Source organism: Chinchilla lanigera, unplaced genomic scaffold (genome assembly GCF_000276665.1).
Source record: "Chinchilla lanigera isolate Chin_1 unplaced genomic scaffold, ChiLan1.0 scaffold00042, whole genome shotgun sequence".
NCBI lineage: Eukaryota > Metazoa > Chordata > Mammalia > Rodentia > Chinchillidae > Chinchilla > Chinchilla lanigera.
In genome coordinates, this window is record NW_004955443.1 from 7,248,832 (window position 1) to 7,258,316 (window position 9,485).

At 40.3% G+C, this 9,485-nt stretch overlaps 1 protein-coding gene across 5 annotated transcripts in view; it reads right to left on the reverse strand.

Annotated features, from left to right (window-relative positions):
* The window catches only part of Rhoh (ras homolog family member H), a 42,234-nt gene that overhangs the window by 21,081 nt on the left and 11,668 nt on the right, over window positions 1-9,485 (reverse strand). The window contains exons 2-3 of one of the 5 annotated variants that reach the window (XM_013518115.1): window positions 3,336-3,460; window positions 305-419 (exon numbers count right to left, since the gene is read on the reverse strand). The exons of the other annotated variants lie outside the window; for them this stretch is intronic. The gene's annotated coding sequence lies outside the window, so the exon portion shown is untranslated. The remainder of the gene's footprint in view (window positions 1-304; window positions 420-3,335; window positions 3,461-9,485) is intronic. 5 annotated transcript variants of the gene reach the window in all.

Genomic DNA, 9,485 nt, shown 5'->3' on the forward strand with positions numbered 1-9,485 from the left:
TAGCACAGGGCACAAGCGTCTACCTGGCAAGAGCAAGGTCCTGAGTTCCTGAGTTCGACTCCCGTTTCCAAAAAAAACAAAACAAAGACGTGAATATGCTTCCATCCTGTTCTTCCCTCAGAGCCATTTTTGATTGGAGGAGGAGAAAGTTTCAAAATCAAACAAACAAACACACAAACAAAAAACAATATACAAAAGAGAGGCATTGGGGAAAATATTTTTGCGGTGTTTATCCCGTTCTCTGGGCCTTCCCCAGTCAAGTCTGGGCTCCTGAATTACAGTAGTCATCAGCTTCCTATATTACCTGCGGATCGATCATCGGAAATGTCACTCATCTGAACTCTCCGTAATCGCAGTGATGAAATCCAACCTCCAGCTATGCGTGGCACTCCAGCGACACAGCGGGCAGGGTGCGGATGCTGCGCAGGGGACAGAGCAATCTAAGGAACTGCAATCCGGTGTCCAGCGTACAATGAGGAGCACCTGGCTCATAGTACTGAGCATAAGTGACATGCGAGGAAGCATTTGGCATTTCTTCCTGTCCCAGGGCCCTAGGAAGTGTTGTTATTCACACCCTGCTGGCAGAAGCCATGCTCCCCAAATTCGATCCTCAAAATTACTCTGACAATTGCCGAATCTGGTGATGGGCATTTAGGGACCTGTTGTACTATCTTTTTTTCTGGATGTGTTCAAAAAATTTTTAATAAAGCAACTTTTAAAACAATCGGTACCCTAACTTCCCCAAAGTGAATCCCCACCCTTTTACTTTCTTTGCAGTACAGGAGATTGAACCACGACCTTTTCACTGAGCTACATCTCCACACCCTGCCCTCTTTATTTTGGAGAAAGGCTCTTGCTAAGTCTCTAGGAAGTTCCTGCTGGGCTCAAACTTGCAATCTTCCTGTCTCAGCCTCCCAGAGTACTGGGTTTGCAAGCATATGGTACCATGTCCAGACATCTTTTCCCTCTAAAAGGGACATTCACAATGCCTACTGAAACAAGCCAGTAGCATAATCATATATCCAATATCTCCTACACATCTATTTTTTTCTAATTTGCTCTCCAAAGTCTTTCTTTTTTTAAAATTAATGTCTGCAGAACAAACTTATGCTGAAAAATTATTTATTTGAAATTCAAAATGTAACTGGCATCTGATATTTTCATTTGTGAGGTCAAGCAATGCTAGACAAGATTTTTTTTAAGCTCTAATCAAGCGTAAGGATAAGTGGGTTAAATTTTTCATCTTTGTCCCTGACTTTGTAAGCAGGAACAAATTTTTCACCTTCTCTGGGCCTTAGTTTCATCATTCACAAAACAAGAGGGTGGTGGCGGCTATGTCGAGATGTTCCCTCAAAGCCCCATGCAGTCGTAGGTAGGGCTATTCAGAGATGGCTGGGTCTGGAGTGCGTGATGCTGGCTTTAAGTGTCTGTCACTGGGATGAAGTGTGTGATGCTGGGATCTAGGGTATGTGCTTACTAAATTGGTCCGCTGATTGGCTTGGCATAACTCTGAGTGTGGATAGTGGGAAGGCCCAACATGGGTGTGAGTGCTACCCGCCTGAGGGACGTGTAGCCTGGATAGAATATAAGGGACAGGAAGGGAGCTGCTGTGGTCGCTACTTGCTGCTTTGCTGACTTTTGTCTGCCATGAACTCTTTCTCCTCTGCAACGCCCCTCCGCCATGCCACCCTACTGTGGAGCCAGCCAACTATGAACTGAAACTTCTACAAACTGTGAGCTAAATAAACCTTTCCTCCTTTAACTCTGGGTGTTGAGTATTTTGTCTCACTAACCTGAAAAGTGACTAAAACACCGCCGAAGGTTTCCAGGTACAGAAATATGTGTAAATTGATGTTAGGAGGTGATTGGTCAATGTGCAAAATGTATATTAGAGAAAATGGTGCTTGTTCCATTCACCCTACAAAACACACTCATTGAGGGCCTGGTGTGGTAATGTACAAAGACAGATGTCAAAGGAGGTGTAGTTCCTATGACAATGCTTACGTCCAGTGAAAGAGGACTAACAATTTCAAGGCAGTGGAACCTATCCACTAATTTAGTTTGTGACACAACCTATCTCAGGCATTAGTAGTTTTTTAATTCACTATCTGGGCCTCCCTTTGCCATTAGCAATAGAATCCAGTTTTATTTGTAAAACAGTATGCAAAGCCTTGGGCAGCACATCACGTTTGATCTAAACCAATGTTTCCCAAAATTTTTTCATTAACATCTGCATAAATCAATGCAATTTTAATACCACAGATGTACTATATATTTGTTTACATGCTGTTAAATGTATCTACGCTTCATATAGTCTAAAGTGTAGAAACAAAGTTTTTTTCCCTGCCTTTCTTCCACAAAAGAATATTCTTCCCTTTGGAGATGACATCAACATCTTCCATTTGGAGATGACTCTTGTACTACTAATTTCTATTGGTTTATTAAAAGGAACAGTTAATGCTTAATTTTTGACGAATTTTGCATTCCTATATCTGGTAATCTGAACAACTATTTTGAAGATAATGATATACAATATAACAACCATTGTTAAGTTTCTGTCATCTTGTTGGTGGTTTTTTTTTTTTTTTTTTTTGGTTTTGGGGGGGTTTTTTTTGAGACAGGGTCTTGCTATGCAGTTCAGGGTGGCCTTGAGCTCACTTTGTAGCCCAGGCTGGTCTCAAACTTGCAACGATCCTCCTGCCTCAGCCTCCCAATTGCTGGGATTACAGGCATGCACCACCATGCCCAGCTGGCTATCATCTTGTTTTGAAATTGTGTATCATTTTTATTGGTTTTTTTTATTTATTCTCCTTAAAATTAAAAAAAAAAAATTAAAAAATTAAAAAATGAAAAGAATTCATGGTCTAGCTAGGCCCAGTGGTGCAGGCCTATAATCCCATCACTCTGGGAGGCTGAGTCAGAAATTTACAAATTCAAGCCCAGCCTAGTCAACTTAGCAACTTAGTGAGACCCTATCTCAAAATAAAAACTTAAATTAAATGTTAAAAGGACTAAAGGACTGGAGATGTAGTTCAGTGCAAGGACCCAGGGTTCAATCCAGTACTACACCACCCCCCAAAAAATGAAAGGGAATTATAATTCTATCTCTGTTTCTCATCTTCCTCAGAGCTGGAGTGGCTATGTAACCAAATCCTAGTCAACGACACAGAAGGCGACAGCTCATTGGAAACCTCTGGGAAAATTCTACTTTTCCTAGAAAAAGAGACAGCCTCGGCCAACGCGCCCTCCTTTCCACATCCCACCTCCACTCCCATACTCCAGAATGGGGGAGAAGGGCTGAAAAACAGAAGCTGCGGCTCTTATCTTACACTCACCAGTGCAAGGGAAGGCAGGAGGACCGCAGACCATCTGACTGAGTCCTTGAACCTGGGCCAGATGACAGGCCTCGGACCTCTTGTTACACAGAGCGCTGAATCCTGGGTACTGTACAATCTTGCAGCTGGAAGCAGAGACGCTGTGTTCTCAGGAATAACAATGGCCCTAACGTGATCATGAGCTGTTTAAACCAAAGCCAGAAAGGACCACGCACAAACAAAAAACGTGATCAGGAACACCGCACAAATCAGACATGAGACTGCATTCACGTCGGAACTGACAACTCTTTTTTGCTAAACTAATCAACTTTTCAAAGAATTTTATAACATCTCAAGTAATATTTGGCATTTGACATGAGTAAACTTTTAGTTATTTAATATTGCTCTGTAGAAAAATTACCATGAGAGGATATATAAGGTAATTTTCCTACTTCACACCAAAATGAATATACTTACAATTTATCTAGTAAGCACGTGTTTTGAAATAATTGAACGTCAACTATTCTTAAATTAACTATTTAAAATACATAAGGAAAAGATCCCTTTGGGAATCTCTTTACACATTAAAAATTCAGAAATACTCATCTGTGTTCGTCATTTCAAAGTTTCATATTTTGCTGAAATTCTGAAACTACCTGTAAAGCTAATTCTCTCTTATTTTAAGAACATAAGCCATTCACACACCTATTTAATAACTCCAACATCTCTCATTAAAAATGGTTTTCTACTGTTAGGAGTATAGTTCAGGAAGAAAACACTTGCTGGCAGGCCCAAGTCCCTGGGTTCAATCCCCAGCATGAAAAAAAAATTTTTTTCTATGCTTATTAAGGTTCAAAACCCAAGAAACCTGAAACTGCTCTAAATCTAAAGCTCCTCTAAGTTTTTAAAGATGTAATGATAGAGTTTTCAAAGTATTAAGTTTCCTTCAAAATGATCAATAACGTTTGTGTCAGTTTTATTGTTAACCTTACACCAAAAATTGATTTTCTTTTAATGAAGTTACTGGCCTTTTTATGTAAAAGTAATACATGCTAGTTAGAGAAAATATGGAAAGATGGAGAACATCTTAAAATCACATGTAACCTCATCACACACTAAAAAATAACTGGTTTATTTACCTCCATACTCTAAATTCATTAATAAAAATACATTTGTAAGCCTTTTATATATATATAAATATATATGATTTTATACTTTGAATTTTTCACTTGTTATTAAATATTCTTCAAAAATATCACAATTACAGTTAAATAGGATGAAAGATAGTGTATTTAATCATAGCTTTTTGTTGAGCATTTTAAGTTCATTTTAAGTTTCTTCATTATAAAAATCATGTTGAGACAATCTACCTTGATACAAAACACCTTATATTGTTCTTTTAGGAATAATTCTTAGAAGTAATAAAAAGCTATTAATATTTAAGGGCTATTTGTTCATGTTGTTCAACTACTTGTAATTTTTCTGAAGTCTTCTAAAGCCATCTAAAAGAATTCAAAATCGTAATTCAGAACATATTAAGTAGAGAGAAGAAAGAATAGTTTGGCCTTCTTCCCTGACTGGCTGGCAATATTATTTATAAATTGTATTTTTGGCCAATATTTTATAAGAAAAGGGAAAATATAAAATCTAAAGGTTTCCAATCCAACTTTAAGGACAACTAAACTTGGTATTTATTCTGTATTTCACCTTGGTCATTAATCATGTAAATAGCTGGGCATGGTGGTGCATGCCTGTAATCCCAGCACTCAGGAGGCTGAGGCAGGAGGATCATTGTGAGTTCGAGACCAACCCGGGCTACAAAGTGAGCTCAAAGCCAGCCTGAACTGCATAGCGAGGCCCTGTCTCAAAAAGACCAAAAAAAAATCATGTGAATAATGTAGTACTTAAGAATCATTAGGCACTCTCAAAATTGGTAAAGGAGACAAAAAATAATTATAATTGATGGATAAAATAATGAGCTACATTCTTATGGAGAAATAAAACCAATTATGACCAAATTGTAAAGGAAAGAGCACTAACACTTAAACTGCAAGTGCATGAATGATTGTAGAAAAAGCTTTAAAGTACAATTACTTCAGTCCTCCAAAGAAAAGGGCAGTAAGGGCATTAAGTTACGATGATATAACTTCATGAAGTTGGCTGGTCACAGGTCCAAAAAAAAAAAAAAAAAAAAAAAATCAACTTAAGCTAAAAACACTGATTTTTTTTTCCTTAAATACACTTGTACAAGCAAGGTTTTAAACTGAAACTACAGGCGTCTAGCCCCTACTAAAAGAGAAACTTTAATTTTTCTTCTCCTATATGTATGTGTACGATGGATCTTTGCTGAATAACCTGTCAAATGGGCAGCCCTTGCAGAATCCAAAACTCCTGGTTTGATTTTGATCTTTTGATTCAAGTTTTACGTAGGATCCCCCTGCCACCAGGTGAAAACTATCATGTATTCTCATGCTTCTAAAGTTTAATAGAAATATATTTTAATGCTTCTTCTGAAATGTAGAAGATGAAAAGACAGCTAGAGGCCTCCAAAAGATTCTCATTCAAATGATCCTTTACTCATGAGCTGTATTTCTACTACACAAAGAAGCAATATTGAAGCCTTTAAAATAGATTTTATTCACCTGGAGGGAAAACACTGGCATGGTGGCAACTTTAATAAATAAAAACTTACAAATAAAACATGTATGAGTATACTTAAAACGTATACACCACTTCTGCTGCAATGAATATACATTACCACCTTCTTACTACTATATTTTAAAAGTTAACATTATTACTAGACTTCTCTGACATTGCTGGATATTCTGAGTATAGGAATGTAGTGACAATATTACTTTAGCAGATATAGGAAATTGTGGTACTACCAGTATGTAAAATTTTGCTAGCTCTTCCCCTCCTATTTCCTGTATTTACCTCCAACACCCCTCTACTCCCTCATCACAGCCAGGGAAAGAAAAACTACTGATACAAATTCCAGCAACTCTCTCCAAAAGACAGTGGAAAATCGGGTTTTATCAAGTACGTATACCTAAGGGGATTCATAGACACCAGGTGAATTTCTGTAGCTGTTGGTGATGGGTTTCCACCATTTAAATATGAATCCACACCTACAGCTCTTCCTCTCTTTGCTAGGAGGAATAATCACAGGCATCCTCACACTGCCCAACCTTAGCTGGGATCATTTCCAGCTCACAGCTGGACACTGCTAGAAATTCTTGTGGTAACTGAAAAGAAAGTATAAGACAGACGGGGGAAAACTTCACTGTGTTTAGAGGTGTTCCAGGGGTAATAGGTAGACCAGGAGTGGGGTGAGACGGACAGAAAGAAGGGCTCCCTCCCAAAAGAAAGGAGAACCGTGGAGGAGAGACGTGCTGACCGGTTGCCCACAGCAGTAATGAGGCTGCTAGTCACGAGGACAAGTGCAGGGGGAGCCGTGTCCAGAGATGGAGTTTGCTGCTGGCATTTAGTGGATATGGAAAACAGATGCTTCTCAATTTACAATGGTGTTATGTACTAAACTGAAAATATCAGTAAGGTGAAAATGCAATTTGTTCACCTAACCTACTGAACGTCATAGCTTGGCCGAGCTCGCCTTAAATATCAGAACACCAACATTAGCCTATGGTCGGGAAAAGATATCTAACATGAAGTCTATGTGATAAGAAAGGGTTGGATATATCATGTAATTTATTGAGTATTGTACTAAAAATGAAAAGCAGAATGGTGGGCTGTTGTGTGGGCACCATAATAAAGTTGAAGACTCATTAAGGCCAGGGATCATAAATCAACGACTGTCTTCCGTGTTTGTGTTTTAGGACTGTAACTGCAGGTCACACGATGCCTTATATTAAAATATATATCGAAAGTGGTGGGAAACCTAAGCATGGGTGTACAGTAACCAAAAGGATAATCAAAGGTGGGTTGCACTTATTACATGAGCGTCTGTTAAAGATTTTCATTTTCTACCTCAAACACAGATGTACAGTTCTCAGACTATCCACAAAGAAAAGCTTGACTGAGATTCCTCAGTTTATTAGCCAATTTCAGTACTTGTCTCTAGAGGTGTGAAGATGGGTTCAATTTCCCACAGCCCACACCCCACACCGCACCCCACACCCCACACCCCGTCCAGCCACCCTCTGGCCGTGACACAATACCATCGTCTCATCACTTTCAACAAGGCTGACCAGTTAAAATAGATGCGTCTGGGCTCAGTCCCCACACCCTGCCCGGGTAACACAGGCAAGGTGGACAAAGGGGTTACAAAAGACCTGACCTTTCAACCAAAAATACACAGTTCCCCAAAGTGGAAGTCAGGCACCCACTGACTGACTGTGGCCGGCTGGTCTCCCGTGCTCAGAGGCCTACAGGGAGAGGCCTGTCTCTGAAGTCAGCAGACACCCAGGTTCAGACAGAAAAAGCAGCCTCTGACACTCAGAAGCAAGCACATGATATACCAGCTAATGTCTTCCCCTGAAATGGGCTTCAGTGTCAACAGCTGAGCGTGTCAGAGGACCCCTCGCCACTCTCTTGCTGCCCTCTGGAGTTGGCCGGCCCAGTGTTTACGATCAGCCACCATCTCTGTGAGGTCTGAGGCCACACGTGACAGTACAGAGGATACTAAAGTGGAAATGACCCTGAAAGAGAATTCAGGACAAAGAACTTACAGCATTAACCATGTACTTCCTAAAACAAACTCTAGCCCCACATGTGACTCAGCTTGAGAATCTGAGAAGATAAAATCGTATCTGCCATCTTACCCTCCTCTCAGCCATCAAGGGAGAGTCAGCAGTGTGTCTAATCGGACTCGCACAACCAGAACTTGATTTCCTCGACCTCTGCAATGCTTCCTTTACTGTACTGACAGCACAGAGGCAAGAGTTCTAGACAGGAAGCCTCTGGATCCCTGAAGTCCATGGACAGGCTTTAGAGGGCCTCAAAATCCCTTACAAGTGTACAGCAAATGTGTATATTCCTATATATGTGTTTTCTCTCAAAGAAAAGCATTGTCTCTCTTCATATCTTAATGGAATCTGTGACTGGGAAATGCTGCTTGCAGTGTGAGCCAACCATAAAAACCCAGGTGAGGACTAGCATGGTCGGCAGGGGCCTGTGTAGATCTGACTGCTGGTGTCAGACCTCGCGCATCCAACACGCCCTGAACTGGGCCTCCGGTGTAAAGATGGGCCCTTGCTTCTCCTTGTTCATCAAGCTATGCCTCGAGTAGACGGAGACCCTGGTGATGGGGGACACGAACAAAGTGGTCGTGTTCAGTGTAAGAACACAAGACATTAAAAGCTATTAGAGAACTTCTCAAGCCCGGCGAAGCACAGGATCTCAGGCCCATGGTTTCTGCTGCCGTGTCACTTACTTTCACTATGTTTATTTTGTGACTGAATGTTGATAAGGTATATATCTGTCTAATAGTACCAGTTGGAGTGCTAAGCTATATATATCACTCTACATTTTCATAAAAATTATTCTTTCTATACTTCTTTACTGTAACGTCATGATACACTAAGGCCCCAAATGTTTTCTGGACAGAACTCCTCCACATGCTGCTATAGGTTTATTCTTAATTACCACCGTCCGGTGGTTTGAAATAAAATGTTCATGGGTCCTCATCTTTACCCTTGGGCATTTCGCTCTGTGTTTGTAGCTTCTTTGTTCACAGCTACTTTCAGTTGGTTCAAGTACCTGAGGAAAGTTATTTAACTGTGCGAGAGAGTTGTGTGGTACAATCTATATTCCTTCAGTGGAGTATCAGAAGGCTGGCCGCCTGTTTTTAGTTGACTTCCAAGGCAAATACCTTGTCCCTTCTTGCCTTTCTCTGTTGTCACACTGCCTTTACATTAGAAATTTGTAGACTCTGAGCCTCCAAGTAACAGCCTCACCCACCACACACATGCACACACACGCACACACACACACACAGAGTCTATGGACCAAGCCAAATCATTACTTTTAATCTGGTAGAATGTCTCAAAGTATGCAGACCATTCACATCAGAGGGTTTATAGGATGGGAGGACTTATTCAACTTGGTCTATGTTTGCCAACCCTAAGCCAGTCTTCATACCAGAATGTGTGAGGCGGGACAGAGGATGCTGTATGTGTTAACATGTCCTTGATTTTTTTTTTTTTTTTTTTT